Source organism: Aethalodelphis obliquidens, unplaced genomic scaffold (assembly GCF_003676395.1).
Source record: "Aethalodelphis obliquidens isolate GAN/ISIS:26980383/991018 unplaced genomic scaffold, ASM367639v1 scaffold2, whole genome shotgun sequence".
Lineage (NCBI taxonomy): Eukaryota > Metazoa > Chordata > Mammalia > Artiodactyla > Delphinidae > Aethalodelphis > Aethalodelphis obliquidens.
Window position 1 is genome coordinate 77,864,627 of NW_020837946.1, and position 16,132 is coordinate 77,880,758.

The window sequence follows — 16,132 nt, forward strand, 5'->3', positions numbered from 1 at the left end:
TGAGAGAAACACCTTTGAAAGAAAAGGCTTTTGGCTCTTTCCCCTTATGGCTTACAAGGCAGATGCAATGTCAGGAGATAAAGCAACCATATTGTGACTATGAGGAAGAAAGTTATGATGGCTCAGGAAGATTACAGATACCTGGCTCTGATGGCACCTTTGAGAGCACTACCAGTTCTAGACTCTCTTCCTCTGGACTTCCTCATATGTGAGAAAAAAAAAGTCTTTATCTCTTGTCAACCCTATTTGTATAGGTTACTGTTGGTAGGGTTTTGCTATTTGTATCTGAAAGCATTCCTACCCCCACTAGGTCTACAAAATCCTTCAGAACTTGGAGTTGTGTTTTACTCATTGGTGTATTCCCAGGGCCTAGCATAGGCATATAAAACATTTGTGGAATGAAGAATAAAAATTGATTTAGCAGAGAGCTGCATAGCACCTCACAGTGCCTGGCATTCAATAAATGTGTGTTTTCTTCTAACTTTTCTTATCCTTGTGCTTGTTGTTTATCATAATCATTCCATTTTAACATGTGAAATCAGCATGTATTTTACAGTGGATAGGCATGCATTGTAGGACTTCATTTTATTCCCTCAAAGCTATTCAACCAATGATGCATCTTAAACTCCAAGTTGTCTTAGAATCCAGGGAATAGGGCATTATTTTAACTGTCAAGAGACAAAGGGGGTTAGGGTCCTAACTGTCAAGAGACAAAGGGGGTTAGGGTCCTAATTGTCAAGAAGGCCAATAGCTCATTGAATAATACATTGAATAATACTCATGGATGCTTTCCAGAACAGCATGCTCATTTCTCCACTCTGAGCTCAGAGACTGAAGCAGCACAGAAGCACAGTGAACATTTCTTTCTGGCTTACGGCTTTATGGACTGGAGGAGGAGCGAGTGGTTATGAAGAACACTCAGTAAATAAAGGAGTCACCTAGAAGGTTGAAAGGTCATAGGTAATTTAGGCAGGTGACATTAATAAGAGACACAACGAGAGGATATGGGGATTAAGGAAAAAGCAAATTCTACGTAATCGTCCTGACAATACTGGATATCTCCATTTCCATGTTTACGTGTTTATACTTGCTGTGAACCACTGGTATAGATTCATTCATGTTCTCTGCCAACTTTGAATCTCTGTAAGCCTTTGTCCTTCACTGGGGACAGAAAAGTAGGAAAACTAGTACAGTATTTGAATATTAGTTGGAATTTAATTAACATTCAGCACCAATGAACTTTTATTTATTTATTTTTGGCCACACCACACAGCCTGCGGGATCTTAGTTCCCCAACCAGGGGTTGAACCCATGCCCCCGGCATTGGAAGCGCAGAGTCCTAACCACTGGACTGCCAGGGAATTCCCTAATTTGAACTTTTAGAAGAATGTTTCCTTTCAACATTATAGAAAGAATTAGCATTATTTATGACAACCACCCAAAAATGGCAGAATGAAGACGATGAAGGATAGAGGTGATCAGATTTTATACCTACCTAGTTCAGTAAGTTATCCTTCAAGTGAAGGGTTATATTGTTCTTTGTAGTTTTTTACTCTCCCCTTTCCTGGAAGAGGCTTATACATATCTGCCCATGCTCTTGACTTCTGGAGTAGTATGTCTCCATTCAATGATTTTGGTATTGGTTGCATGTCATTCATTAGCCAATGGGATATGAGCTGATGCAACAAATGCCCACATCTAAGCAGAAGCTTAAAGAGACATCATGAAATTCCTGTAACTCTGTTTTCTACCCTCTTCAGAGCTACTATGTCTCAGATCGGGGCTGCTCCTTTAGCCTGGGCCTGGGAATAGGAAGACAAGAGGAACAGAGCCACTGCCTGGACCAGAACCACGGGCTCCACGGCATTGTAATCCACTAAGATTTTAGGGTTGTTTGTTACCAAAGCAAAGATGACAAATATGACTGGTAAAAGAATAGTAAACAATTTAAATTAGCTAATAGTTAGCATCTCAGTATAATTCCCCACTTATGAGTCATCTTCACAGTAATTATATTTCAAACTTAAATTTTAAAAATTTACTTCCATTACCATCTGTATCATTTGTACCCTTTAAAATTGTACCCAGAGAATAGCATTTTCACTGGGTTTTATAGCATATAAGCTTTTTTAGGGTTAAGAAAGTGGAATTTTTTTTCCAATTTCTGAAACTATAATAATCTTTAATATCCTGAAGGTCCATGGCTTTACGTGACTTTTGAACAGATTTGCAAAGTTTGAACCAGAGCATTAGGGGAGGGGTGGGGGGAGAAGAGGTAATTGGAGAAATTCTTTAGAACAAGACAAAGTAGATCCTCCCAATACAAAAACTCAGAAAATTTACATTGGGATTGTTATGCAGTTGAGCACATGTGCTACTGTTGTGATTTTGTATGCTCCTAGCTTAAAAATACAAACAATATTCTCCAGGTGCGTGGACCCTAGACAAAGTGTGTTGTAATTTGATTTTTAAACATGAAACCACTTCCATCTTACGATTCTGAGCTGAGTTCTGCAAATCATGTTTTTTTTTTATAACAGTGCCTCAGACAGGATATTAACTGTAGGAAGCACTTTTCAAAATGTATTAAGTGACAGAATAAAGTTTATTAAGAGTATTTGCAGCTGAAAAAGTGATTTGGCAGCATTCAGTGTTTGAGGAAGGAAAGCAGAGTGTAAGGTCATTTGCTCTTGAGCAAGTCATTCTCCTGAGCTCAGATTCCTAATTTGCTAAAAGCGGGGCTTGTTCTAGATGGTTACTAAGTTCCCTTCCAGCTATGAAATTTTAGACTCTTTAAAAATAAAATGTTATCTTGGGATCGTTTTAGATTTACAGAAAAATTGTGAAGATAGTACAGAGAGTTCTACACCTAGTTTCCCCTATAAACATCTTATGTTACTATGGTACATCTGTTACCATTAAAATCAATATACATTATTATTAACCAAAGTCCATACTTGATTCAGATTTCCTTAGCTTTTGCCTCATGTCCTTTTTCTGTCCCAGGATCCCATCCAGGATACCATATGTCATTTAGTCATCATGTCCCCCCAGGCTCCCTTTGGCTGTGACAGTTCCTTGGACTTTCCTTGTGTTTGATGACCTTGACAGTTTTGAGGAGAACCAGTCATATATTTTGTAGACTGTCCCTCAATCGAGATTTGCATGACATTTTCCTCATGAATAGACTGGGGTTATATGTTTGTGGGAAGAAGACCCCAAAGGTAAAGTGCCTTTCTCCTCACTTGATACCACGGGTATGTACTGTCATCCTGATCACCGTTGATGTTGATCGATCTCGAACACCTGGCTGAGGTAGTGTTTGTCAAGTTTCTCCACTTCTCCTTCCCACGTTGCACTCTTTGGAAGGAAGTCACTATGCGCAGCCCATACTGAAGGAGGGGCAGCTGTGCTTTCCTCCTTGAAGGGTGGAGTATCTAATAAGAGTATTTGGAATTCTTCTGCATGGAAGGTTTGTCTCTTCTCTTCTGTTTATTTATTTAATCATTTATTTTTATCACTATGAGCTCATGGATATTTATTTTATACGTTAGGATATATTCCAATACTACTTTATTTTATTGCTCAAAGTGTTCCAGCTTTGGCCTTTGGGAGCTCTTTCATTTTGCTCCTGTGCCCCTTTGATATACTCCCAATCATTTTTTTTTTTTTAGCACTTCTTTCCTTTCTGGCACTTTAAGATGCTCCAGGCTTATGTTATATATTTCCTGCCCCACTCCTAAAATCAGCCATTTCTTCAAGGTGCCCCTTTATTAGAGAATAGTATTAAAAACCAAGATCTGGATCCTAGATGCATTTGTTGCTGCTGAGATAGTTATTTCTAGGCCCTCAACTGAAGGCAAGAAAATATGTGTGTATACTAACCTGTGTATATACACATATCTATAAACGTTTCTATATGGAACTATCTGAATCTATATCAAGGTACACTTGAGCTCACACCAGTGTCTCTGACTCTAATCCATTACCACATGGATCACCCCAGCCTTCTCCTGTTGCTCATCTGTAACCTTCCACTCCAACAGTAGAAAAGCTGGCTCCCAGTACTGGCCATCTGTTTACCTAATTGTCCAATTCCAGTATGTATGTATAGTGACTTCTGAATTGTTAACCTTTCCCCATCAGGAGACAACTTTGTCAACTGCAGTACAGTGCTTATGCACAGTTCCTTTTGCCTTTAGTCTTACAGACTCTACTCATTTCCAGAGTTACTTAGGCCAGTACCTTTTCCCCCACGCCCTTCAGTGAAGTTGTTTCATATATTTATAATAATAAAAATTAAAAAAAATAATATTCTTTTGTCACATTCTGCATCCCATCTTGGAATCGCAAACTTCCTAAATGATTATTTTTTAAAATTTGCACACATTAAAGTTCACTCTTGGTGCTGTAAAGTTCTATAGATTTTGACAGATGCATAGTGTCAAATATCCACCATTACAGTATCATACAGAATAGTTTTACCACCTGAAAAAATCCCATGCTTCACCTATTCAACCCTCCCTGTCTCGAACCACTGACCTGTTTACTGTCTTTATAGCTTGACTTTTTCTAGAATCGCATATAAATGTAATCATTTATGTAGCTACAAATGTAGCCTCAGACTGGCTTCTTTCACTTAGCAATATGCATTTAGGGTTTTTCCATGTCCTTTTATGGCTTGTTCATTCTTTTTTATCACTGAATGGTATTCCATTGTATGATTTACCACATTTAAAAAAATCCATTCACCTATTGAAGGACATCCTGGTTGCTTCCAGTTTGGGGAGATTATAAATAAAACTGCCATAAACATTTGCATGTTGGTTTTTGTGTGGACGTAAGCTAGACTGTTGGTGTGTTTAGCTTATTAAGAAACTGACAAACTGTCTTCCAAAGTGGCTGTACCTTTTAGCATTCCCATCATCAATGAATAAGAATTCCTGTTGCGGGCTTCCCTGGTGGCACAGTGATTAAGAATCCGCCTACCAATGCAGGGGACACAGGTTCGAGCCCTGGTCTGGGAAGATCCCACATGCCGCAGAGCAACTAAGCCCATGCGTCACAACTACTGAGCCTGCGCTCTAGAGTCCGTGAGCCACAACTACTGAGCCTGCGTGCTGCAACTACTGAGCCCGTGTGCCGCAACTACTGAAGCCCACACACCTAGAGCCCGTGCTCCACAAGAGAAGCCACCACAATGAGAAGCCTGAGCACCACAACAAAGACCCAATGCAGCCAAAAATTAAAATAAATATAAACTAAAAAAAAAAGAATTCCTGTTGCTTCTAATCCTCACTAACAATTGGTATTGTCAATTAAAATTTTTTTTTAACCATTCTGATAAGTGTGTAGTGGTATTGTCATTTTAATTTGCATTTTCCTATTGACAAATGATGTTGGGTATCTTTTCATATGCTTATTTGCTATCCATATGCTTATTTTCTACCATCTTTGGTAAGGTGTCTGTTCAAATTTTTTGTCCATTTATTAATTGGGTTTTCTAATTGTTGACTTTTGAGAGTTGTTTGTATATTTTGTTTACAAGTTCTTATCAGATTTGTGTCTTGCAAATGTATTCTCCCAGTCTGTGACTTATTTCATTCTCTTAACAGAGTCTTTCACAGAGCAGAAATTTTTAATTTTAATAAAGCCAAACATACCAACTTTTACTTTGTTGGATCACATTTTTGGTAGTGGTGTTTCTAAAACCTCATCACCAAACCCAAAGTCATGTAGATTTTCTCCTATTTTTGCTCCTAGACATTTTAAAGTTTTGCATTTTACACTTAGATCTATGATCTATTTTGAGTTAACTTTTTAAAGTCTGAAGATTTTTCAAAATAGAGGCTTTGAGATAATCCATATACCATGCCATTCATCCATTTAAAGTGTACAATTCAGTGCTTTTTAGTGTATTCAAAGGTATGTGCAACCATCACTCTAATCAGTTTTATTAACATTTTCTTTGCCTCAAAAAGAAGCCCTGTACACTTAGCTATCACCTCAATATCCCCCCAGCCCTAAGCAATCACTAGTCTATTTTTAGTCTCTATAGATTTCCTTATTCTGGACATTTCATGTAAATGGAATCATACACTATATGACCTTTTGTGATTGATTTCTTTCACTTAGCTTAATATTTTCATTTTTTTTAGCTTAATATTTTCAAGGTTCATCCATATTGTAGCTTGTATCAATACTTAATTCCTTTTTATTGCCAAATAATATTCCATTGTATAGAGATACCACATTTTGTTTATCCATTCATCAGTTGGTGGACATTTGGGTTGTTTCCACTTTTTGGCTATTATGAATAATGCTGCTATGAGCATTCTTGTACAAGTTTTTGCGTGGACATATACTTTTGTTTATCTTGGGTATATACTCAGGAGTAGAATTGCTGGGTCATTTGGTAACCTTATGTTTAACCACTTGAGTAGTTGCCAAACTGTTTTTCAAAGGAGGTGCACCATTTTACATTCCCACCATTAGTGTATTATATTTCGAATTTCTCTGTGTCCTTGCCAACACTTATTATCTTATGTTTTCATTATAGTTATCTAGTGCATGTAAAGTGGTATCTCATGGTATGTTGTTTTTTTCTTTGGCCACACCATGGAGCATGCAGGATCTTAGTTCCCTGACCAGGAATCGAACCCGTGTCCCCTTCAGTGGAACATTGGAGTCTTTTAAAAAAAATTAATTAATTTTTGGCTGTGTTGGGTCTTCTTTGCTGCATGCGGGCTTTCTCTAGTTGCGGCAAGCAGGGGCTGCTCTTCGTTGTGCTGCGCGGGCTTCTCACTGCAGTGGCTTCTCTTGTTGCAGAGCACGGGCTCTGGGTGCACAGGCTTCAGTAGTTGTGGCACACGGGCTTCAGTAGTTGTGGTTCACGGGCTCTAGAGCTCAGGCTCAGTAGTGTGGCACACAGGCTTAGTTGCTCCATGGCATGTGGGATCTTCCCGGACCAGGGCTCGAACCCGTTTCCCCTGCCTTGGTGGGCGGATTCTTAACCACTGCGCCACCACAAAGTCCCGGAACATCGGAGTCTTAACCACTGGACTGCCAGGGAGATGTCCTCATGGTTTTGATTTGCATTTCCCTGAAGACTAAAAATGTCAAGCATCTTTTCATGTGCTTATTGGCCATTTGTATATCTTCTTTGGAGAAATGTCTATTTAGATTCTTCACCTATTTCAAAATTGGGTTATTTGTCTTTTTATTACCGAGTTGTAATATATATGTGTGTGTGTGTGTGTATATATATTATATACAAGTCCCTTATTACATATATTGAATATGATTTGCAAATATTTTCTCCCATCCTGTTGTCTTTTCACTTTCTTGATATTGCCCTTTGAAGTTCAAACATTTTAAATTTTGAAGCCCAGTTTACTTTTTTTTTCTTTTGTTGCTTGTGCTCTTGGTGTCATATCTCAGAATCCATTACAAAACCCAAGATCATGAAGATTTACCCTTATGCTTTCTTTTAATAGTTTTCCATTTTTATGTAAAACTTTCTCATTTAGGTCTTTGGTCCATTTTGAGTTAATTTTTGTACGTGGTGTGAGGTAGGGGTCCAACTTCATTCTTTCAGCTCTGGTTCTGGGGGCAGGGACAATGGTGTATCTCTCTGAGTGACACCCTCACTTTAGGAGCTGAGTGCTTGGTAGGGAGGGGCAGTAGGCCGGTCTTCTGGCTTGTCTCTCCATGAGTGATCAGGGCCCCAATATTCTCAGTGGCACTGTGTCCAAGGTAGAGCCCCCATCCCACAAGTGAGGGCTGGGCTAAAGAAGGGAACCCCCACCTCTCTGCTATATTTGATGGGAACTTAGCCTCAGCAACAGGTGGCTGCTGCAGGATGATAAATGCCCCATGACCTGTCCCTCTCAGGAAAATAACCCTCCATCTGGGAGCTGAGGGGAGAGGGAGCCCTGTGTTCTCAGCTGACCAGTGTACAGTAAGTTTCCCTCTTTCTGAACTGGATGGAGGTGGTGGTGGAGGGGAAAGCAGGTCTTAGTTCAAATACCACAGGCTCACTTTTCTTACTGAGTTTTAGTAAATTTTCTTGAATAAAGGTTTCTTCATTGGCTGCATACCCTCAGGACCATTTCCAGAGACTAAAGAATTTTTTAGAAACTATTTTCACCATTTCTGCTATAAGGTAGGTACAGAGAACCCCTCACTGTCATGCTGCTGTAGATTCTTTTTTTGATAACTCAAAGTAGTAAGACTGTGGGCAGTGGAACACCAGAAAACTCAAATCCCAGTGCCCACATAGTAATTCATTCTCTAAGTATTGAGTAAGTATCAACTAGGAAAATGGCTGAGAACTAAAAATGGATTGAGTTGACAGTAACTAAAGCAGGAGTTATGCATTGGCAGACATAACATTACCCATATACTTTATGAAATATCTACTATATGTGAGGTATAAGAGTGGAAGATAAAAAGCTAAAAATCTATTTTAGAAATTAGACTTTCACAAAAAGAGAACAAGTAAACCAAGGCAGTCTGCACTAAGTGCCCAGAGAATAAATGCTCCAGTTTTTCAGGGGCACAGGAAACTACCCAGACCTGGAATGGTCAGGGGAGATTTCTGTGGAGGGAGACTGTGCTGAGCTAGGCTGGGAAGAAGGGTAGCATTCAGCCCAGTGTGGGTTGGGGGAAGGATACATTCCAAGGCAGAGGTGCTGAAGTGGGATTGTATTTGGTATGTCTGAGTAATAATGAGTAGACCTGTCTGCTTGCCGGAACGTCTGTTTAGAGATCAAGTTGGAGAAATGAGGTGGCGACCAGAAAAGCAGGGGCTTGATTGTTGGACCATGGAGTTTGGACCCTGTCTTGTGGGCTGCTGAAAGCAATGAGTGCTTTTTAGAGAAGAGTGGCTTGGGCAAAGAGATTTTAGGAAAGTGGCTTTGCTTGTAGTGTGTAGATAGAATGGAGTGTGTGTGTGTGTGTGTGTGTGTGTGTGTGTGTGTGTGTGTGTGTGTCCAGCAGGGAGCCAGGAGGCAAGGAGACTAGTTATTAGGCTGTTACAAAAAATTGAAGGTCTGGATTAAGTGAAGGGGGTGGGAATGTAAAGAAAGTGTCTGGTGGATGGTAAAACATAATCAGGACCTCAATAAGGCCAACCAATTGTTAAAACAAACATGGCAGTTTCCCTAAAAAAAAATACTAGAACCCAAAGTGACATGAGCTCATTTAGCAGTTTGAGATACTATGCAAATTTTATTGATGGATTTCTCTTGCAGTTACTGTAATTAAACGGGGTCTCTTTATTTTTGAATTCGCATGTTTTTCTTCCCTCTTCTTATTACTTCAAATCCCTCTTCTCCACAATTCGCTTTTAATTTGATCTCAAATTAATCTCTAGTATGTTTTTGCAGGAGGAAACCAAGGGTTGCAACAACGGCAAAGATTGTGTATGATTTCAAAGATGAGTTTCCTCCCTTGAAAACAGATGTCCGCGTAGAAGTGGGAGGCACGTGGCCAACTCTTGCTTTTTAGCAGGTCTAACATGACCTTCAAAACTCCTTGGGGTATGCTGGTCTCCTGCGGGGCTGCATCCCCGTCAGACTCAGGTTGTCATAGTCTCCCGCGGCTGCCTGGATGTGTATGGCTTGGGGTTCTGAAGCTAGAGTTCACAAAACAATACAAAAACACCGACAAAAACCAAACCACAAAACCCCATGCCTTACCACCGTGGGCAGATGAGTGAAGTCGCGGAAGAAAGGTTCGACTCTTGCTTGCCCTTTTAAAATTCCAGTGCAGCAAACGCACACACGCGCGCGCGCGCACACACACACTCACACACACACACACACACCCGGGTCGGCTCTTCCCACTCACTGCCACACTGCACCAGCGTCCCTCCCAAAGTCCTGATTCATGAACCGTGCCACCTTTGTCTCATTCTAAACTGTGCAGACTATTTTAATCCTCCCACCCCCATCCCCGATTCCCCCCCTCCCTTTCTCCTCTGGAAAGCTCTGATGTAAGGCGCTCGCTAGGTGGGAGAGCGCTTCTCCCGATCGGCTCCGGTAGGCGAGATTCCGAGAAGCCCCTTCCGCAGGACCTGCGCCTGCGGGGTCCGCTGCCCGGGACCCCGCTGTGGGCGCGGGGGAAGCGTCTCGGTCGCTTTAAGGTGTTGCGCTCTCGGAAGGAGGGGCAGGGAGCACGGGAGCCGGCGCGGTCCCGGGAGCGGGTGGGGAAGTCCTGCCGCCCTCCCCTACCTCCCGCTACCGAACGTCCGGGGGCCTCACCGCCCTCCGCCCACAGCGCCCGGGCCCGCCATGCGGCTGTGAACCATGTCCTCCTCCTACGCCAAGAACGGGACCGCGGACGGGCCGCACTCGCCCACCTCACAGGTACCGCCCCCTCCTCCCCCCTCCTCCCCCCTCTTCGGCTGCCCTAGAGCGCCCCGCCTTCGCGCCCGGCGCGCGTGGCCCCCAGTCCTGGGAGTCTGAGGCCCCGCTCCCTCGCCCCTCCCCCCGCGTCCCTTCCTCCTCCGCCCCTCCTCTTTCTCCTCCTTCTCTTCCTCCTCTTTCTCACCTCGTTCGGGTCTCTGCGCTCCCGCTCCGGAGCCCGCAGCCTTCCCCAGCCCATGCCGGGGACTCGGCCCCGCACCCTGAGAGTCTTTGTTAATGGATGTGGTGGGTGCTCGCGGGCTGCTCTTCTCGGGCGCCTTTTCAGCCGTCGAGGCTTGAGTGGATGGGTGGGGTGGAGGCTGTATCTGGGGACCGCGGAGGAGACTTGGGTGCGGGCTCTGGGGGACCCCGGGGATCTGGTGTCCGGAGGCGGACTCTAGCCAGGGGTGGTCGCCCGGTTCCACACTGCCGTCCTTACCGGGTTCTTTCTGGCTCCGTGTGTCGAGTCCAGGTGGCCCGTGGCACCACGACCCGGAGGAGCAGGTTGAAAAGATCCGATGGCAGCACCACTTCGACCAGCTTCATCCTCAGACAGGTAGGAGGCGGGCGCAGGGGAGCAGGTTGGGCAGAAAGCCGAGCGCGCGGCCCCCACGTGCCGGAGCGGCTGGTAATGCCTCAGCGCGTCGCTTTTCGGCCGCGGGCGGGAGCTCCGGCTGGTCCTTCACCCTCTGCCCCGGGTTCCCAAGTCTTCGGGTCCTGGGAAGTTAGTTTGTGGGTGTGGACACAAGCCGGCGGGGACCTAGTTTAGGTCAGGGACGTTGAATTTAAGACTGGAAGTTATTTCTTTTTGCACCTTGGATGCGTGAGGAAGCGTTTTAGTCGTGTGACTGGACTTTGAGCGATCAGAGCCCCTGGGGCCGGACAACTGCTGTGATTCGGCTGAGAGAGGGCTCTTCTATTTTGCCCTATTTTGAATACTCTCCTTTGTCATCTCCGAGCTCTGGTCAAATGAAAGACATTTGGAACAGAAAGTTTGGTCTCGCTTTGGGACCTATTTGGTTCGCTCAGTTAGGGAAAGACAGCGGATCTGGTTTAAATCGAAATAAGCGAAGTCCGGCCCTCAGTTTCGGGGGTCTCGGTGGTGCTACACTTAGTGTTTGTTTTCTTAGGGGTTTTCTTCTGCGTGGTTCTAGTGCGTGTTGACAGTGCTAAAAATCGCCGGTTCAGCTGAATGCTGAGGTGCCTTTTACCTTGACACAGGAAATTGCTCCTTAATTTGCTGCAAAGAAACTACCCCTACATAGCTGCTGGGTGCTAGAGAGATCATGCAAAAGGGAATCACCTTGATCTCTCTTTGGAACAGAAACTGTCGAGGTGTGTGAGTTCGGGGTACCCTGGGAGGACTTTGGTCATCGCACCACGACGTTTTTATCCCAAGGCTCCGCTGTGGGCTGCTGGAGTGACACTGGGAAGTTTTTTTCCCTGTGGGTCACTCAGATCATTGTGTTTTTAACCTATGATGGCAGCTGCACTGTGTTTCTGTAGTGATTGTTATCAATTTAAACAGATTATCCATGACGAATTGGGTATTAGACTCAGAATTGGACTCAGACCTCTCCTAAAAAGTCCATAGAGCATATTTACATAATATCGATTACATAGGCATTCATTTTCTGCAGAAACAGAAGTTATTCCTACGATTCTTTAATCCAGTGAGTACTAAGCATGTACATTTAAAAAATAAATATATTTTGGATTCTGAATTCATTTGAAAGTGTATTCTATCCTTTTTGCAGTGTTTAGATTATTTATGTATTTAATAAAGCAAAGACATTCTTCATCTTTTACAAAAATTGAGTTAGGTGACTGAGATCTTGTTTATGTTATTTTGTAGGTGCCTATTTTTGGTAGTGTTTTATTATTGCAACTTCTTAGAAATGTTAATTATACAGCAGTGTATTCCATGAGCTGTTTGCCTAAAACTTTTGAGTTCAGCTACACCATCACTTCACTAATGTTTTATTCTTCCAAGCACAGAGCCATCAATATCCTTTGTAATATTCTTATTCTTTCCTCAATTTAAATGAAAAAGTGAGATAATGCATGTATAAGTTCTTGTTAAGTGTGCTGGTATGTGTTGGCTTAAAAATGTAAAAAGTATTCATGCTAAATAATTTCGAGAGTAATTTAAACCATTGCAGATTTTTGGAACAAATATATTTCATAAGTCTTTCTGAAAATAGGCTAGGATTTGTTGGTGTAATAAGATGGCCTAATTTAAATTCAGAAGCTAGCTGTAATTGTATTATATACACAATCTTAACTAACTTTTCTGCACAAAAATAATACATAATTTTTGTGAGCACTTACAGTTCGGTACGCATCCTATATATGATCTTGTTTAAATGGCATAATATAGACTTCTATAATGGCTACAATAAAATAACTGAGGGATTTTTATTTATTTGACAAGAGATGAAAAATGATTCCAAATGTAACTTTAACAGTGTATTTTGAAATTAAATTAAACAGTTTTCACCCAAATGCCAAAAAAGTATTTTTTTAAAAAGCACAACAGCTGTTTATGTTACTAGAGACTCGTTATTTGTAGAGTGACCAGTGGCTTATTGTTTTCAAATTCTTGATGTATTTCACAATCTCTGTGATGCCTTTGCACATGATGAAGATAGTGAGGATACCAATAAAAACAGTGCTGCTCATTTCTCTGCTATATCATTTACAGAGATGGGAGGGGGAAGATTTCACTTACTAAAAAAAAAAAAAAAGATTGTGTTGAATCAGATGGGTAAATCTGGGCTGGTGGTAAAGAACAGAGGACAGCTGGCAAACTCATCAAATAGAACAGTGTTTATTCTTTGAGCTGGTAAAAAAATTTCAGTGTTCATGTGTGTATATGCACAGATGAATATGTGTGCACATACATACACAGGTACACATGTGAGTTGGCCTGAAAATGAACAGACTGAGACAGAGAGCCTGCCTCTCCCCTGAGGACTGCTCACAAAGTCCCTCTGGCATCTTTGACCTTGTTTCCTGGTCTCCTAGATTGCTGCCCTCCACAATTTAGGAGGGATGGAGGTTTTGGAATGAATCCAGGGAGCAGCTAAATTATTTCTTTGAGGAAAAGTGAGAAGATTAAGTATTTTGCCACTGAAAGGAGAGAGAGCTAGGGGTGACCCAGTAATGATCTTCAAAATGTACACAAAGATGGGACTTCCCTGGCAGTCCAGTAGTTAAGACTCTGAGCCTCCCCTTCAGGGGCTCGGGTTGATCCTTGGTTGGGGAACTATGATCCCATATGCTGTGCGGTGCAGCCAAAAAAAAAAAAAAAAGTACATAAAGACGTTCTTTGGAAATGTGATGGGCTGTTGTCAGTCTTCACTGAGGACGAAACTCAAGAATTGGCTACAATTAGAAAGGAATGATGCTTTTACAGCAGGACTTTCCGAAGAGCGTTGATATCATCGGAATGGCTTTCCAAGAAAGGCTGTAGAATTTTGTCTCGGGAGATTACTTTTGACAGGCTGTTTATGAATAGATTGTTTATTCATGTTTTAAATTTTTAGGAAACACATTAAATATTTGCTATGTGCCTAGCACTGCACTAGGTACTGTGGAATAGGAATGAAAAGAAGAATGAGACACAGCTTCTGTACCCAAAGGATTTTATGATCTAGTTATGGAGACATAGATGTATACAAATAATACGGTGAAATGGAGCAAGGAATTAGGGTGTCTGCAGAATGCCCATGTGTGCTGAGTATATGAAATACCCATGGGTGGCACTGCATACAGGTTGTGTGGTAGAATGCTACAGGTTACTCTCACTGGGGTTACTCCCACCTTTCTCCCCACTGGCTTTCGAAGGAAAATCTGATCAGAGTGAGATCAGTTTGTTGACCTCTCCTTGTTAAGTCTGCCTTTATGAGAACTGCAGAGTCTCACAAGGCCTGGCTCCTACCAGCTTCCAGCCTCATCTTAAGCCATGATCTCTAAGCTCTGGACACAGATCTTGAACACACCACCCTCCCTCCTGCCATAGGCCCTTTGCACATGCTGAGTTGTCTGTGTGGAGGGCTCTTGTTCTCCCCTCTGCCTAGCTGATTTTTTAATCTTCCTTGAGACCTAAGTTTAGTCTTCACTTCTTCTTCTACCCTCCCTGTTAAGGTTAGTTCCTTAGCCACTTACCTCACCCCAGAGTGCATTGTGCCAGTTCTCAATAGTACCATCACGATTTATTTAACATTTCATTATTTAACATGTAATTAGATTTTTTTTGTTAATGTCTGTCTCCCTATCCAGATAACAAGTTCCACTAGGGCAGGGACATGTCTGTATTTGGTCTCCTTTTTGCCCTCAGCACTTAGCATAGTAGATGTTCAGTAAATACTTATTTGATTGAATGAAGGAGTGGATGAATGGAGGACTAGCTTGATGTATTTTAGACATGAGGTTCTGCTCCAATATTAAACTCTGTTTAATCTGGAGAAATTGCCTCTTAACAAACCTCCCTCAAATTTAGTGACTTAAAGCAACAACATTTTAAAAAATGTCTGTGTACTGAGCAGACACAGTTCTTCTTTGTGTGATGTTACCTGGGTACTGGGAAGGCTGAAATGTCTAAGACAGCCTCACACGTGTGGTTGGTGGTTGGTGCTGGCTGCTGGCTGAGAACTCAAGTAGAGATTTTGGCAGAGGGCTCACTTTTCCTCTACCTGGGCCTCTCAGCATGGTTGCTTGAGCTTCTTCCCAACATGGTCGCTAGGTACCAAGCAGGACCATCCCAAGAAGCAAAGGCTGAAGCTGTAGACTTTATAAGACCTGGTATCAAAAGCTATATGACATCACTTCTGTTGCAATCTCTAAGTCAAAACAAATCAAAGGGATAGCCCAGTTTCAAAGGGAGGGGAAATAGACTCTATCTTTTGATGGAAATAGACTCTATCTTTTGATGGGGTGTGTCAAGGTCACCTTACAAAGGAGCACATAGAATGGAAGATATTGTTGCAGCCATCTTTGGAACCATCTACCTTAAAGCAAGGTTCCTGCTGTTTTTTTCAGATTATGCTAATCAGATAATCATTACAATAATTCAATGAACCCACACTGTAGGTAGAGATCTAAAACACATTCAGGTACTAAGTTGATACTATAATAAAACAAGTTGGCAAAAATATTCTTTGGGTTCTAATTTGAGCACTGGTTATAGACACATTTCTCTGATGAAATGCAGATTCATCAACAGAAGGTATAGGCTTTGTGCACAGCTCTAAGAATAATCATACACTTGGAGTCATGCATATATGCAAAATTTATCCATAAGCTTAGAATCACAGAATTATAGAACTGGAAGAGATTGTGGAGGGAAAGTACTTTGATTCCCCATTTTTAGATGAATGAAACACAGACCCAAGGACATAAAGCCCTTACCAAGGTCACACCAGTAGATAGTGGCAGAACAGAGACAGGAGACCCCCACTCAGATTCTACAGTTTTTCCACCACAACACACTTCATCCCTGAATAATCACGACAGGCACACAAACACACAAGGACTTACTCCTCTTAGAGCCTAGAAATATTCCTAGTTTATATGGTTACTGTGAAGAGCAAAGCAACCACTGAAGAATCTGCAGACTGTAGTTTTTTCCCAGTTTTATCATGGGATGGAATTTTTGTTTGCATGGTTCACGGTTCATGGAGGTTTGTTTGTTTGTTTACTTACTAACGTACTAGTCATTG

The 16,132-nt window shown here is 42.1% G+C and overlaps 1 long non-coding RNA gene across 1 annotated transcript in view; it reads left to right on the plus strand.

The window, feature by feature from the left end:
- The first annotated feature begins 10,553 nt into the window (after window positions 1–10,553).
- Window positions 10,554–16,132, plus strand: part of LOC113633298 (uncharacterized) — a 57,129-nt gene continuing 51,550 nt past the window's right edge. Inside the window, exons 1-2 of the long non-coding RNA XR_003438136.1 lie at window positions 10,554–10,655; window positions 10,882–10,965. This is a non-coding gene — a long non-coding RNA (uncharacterized LOC113633298). The remainder of the gene's footprint in view (window positions 10,656–10,881; window positions 10,966–16,132) is intronic.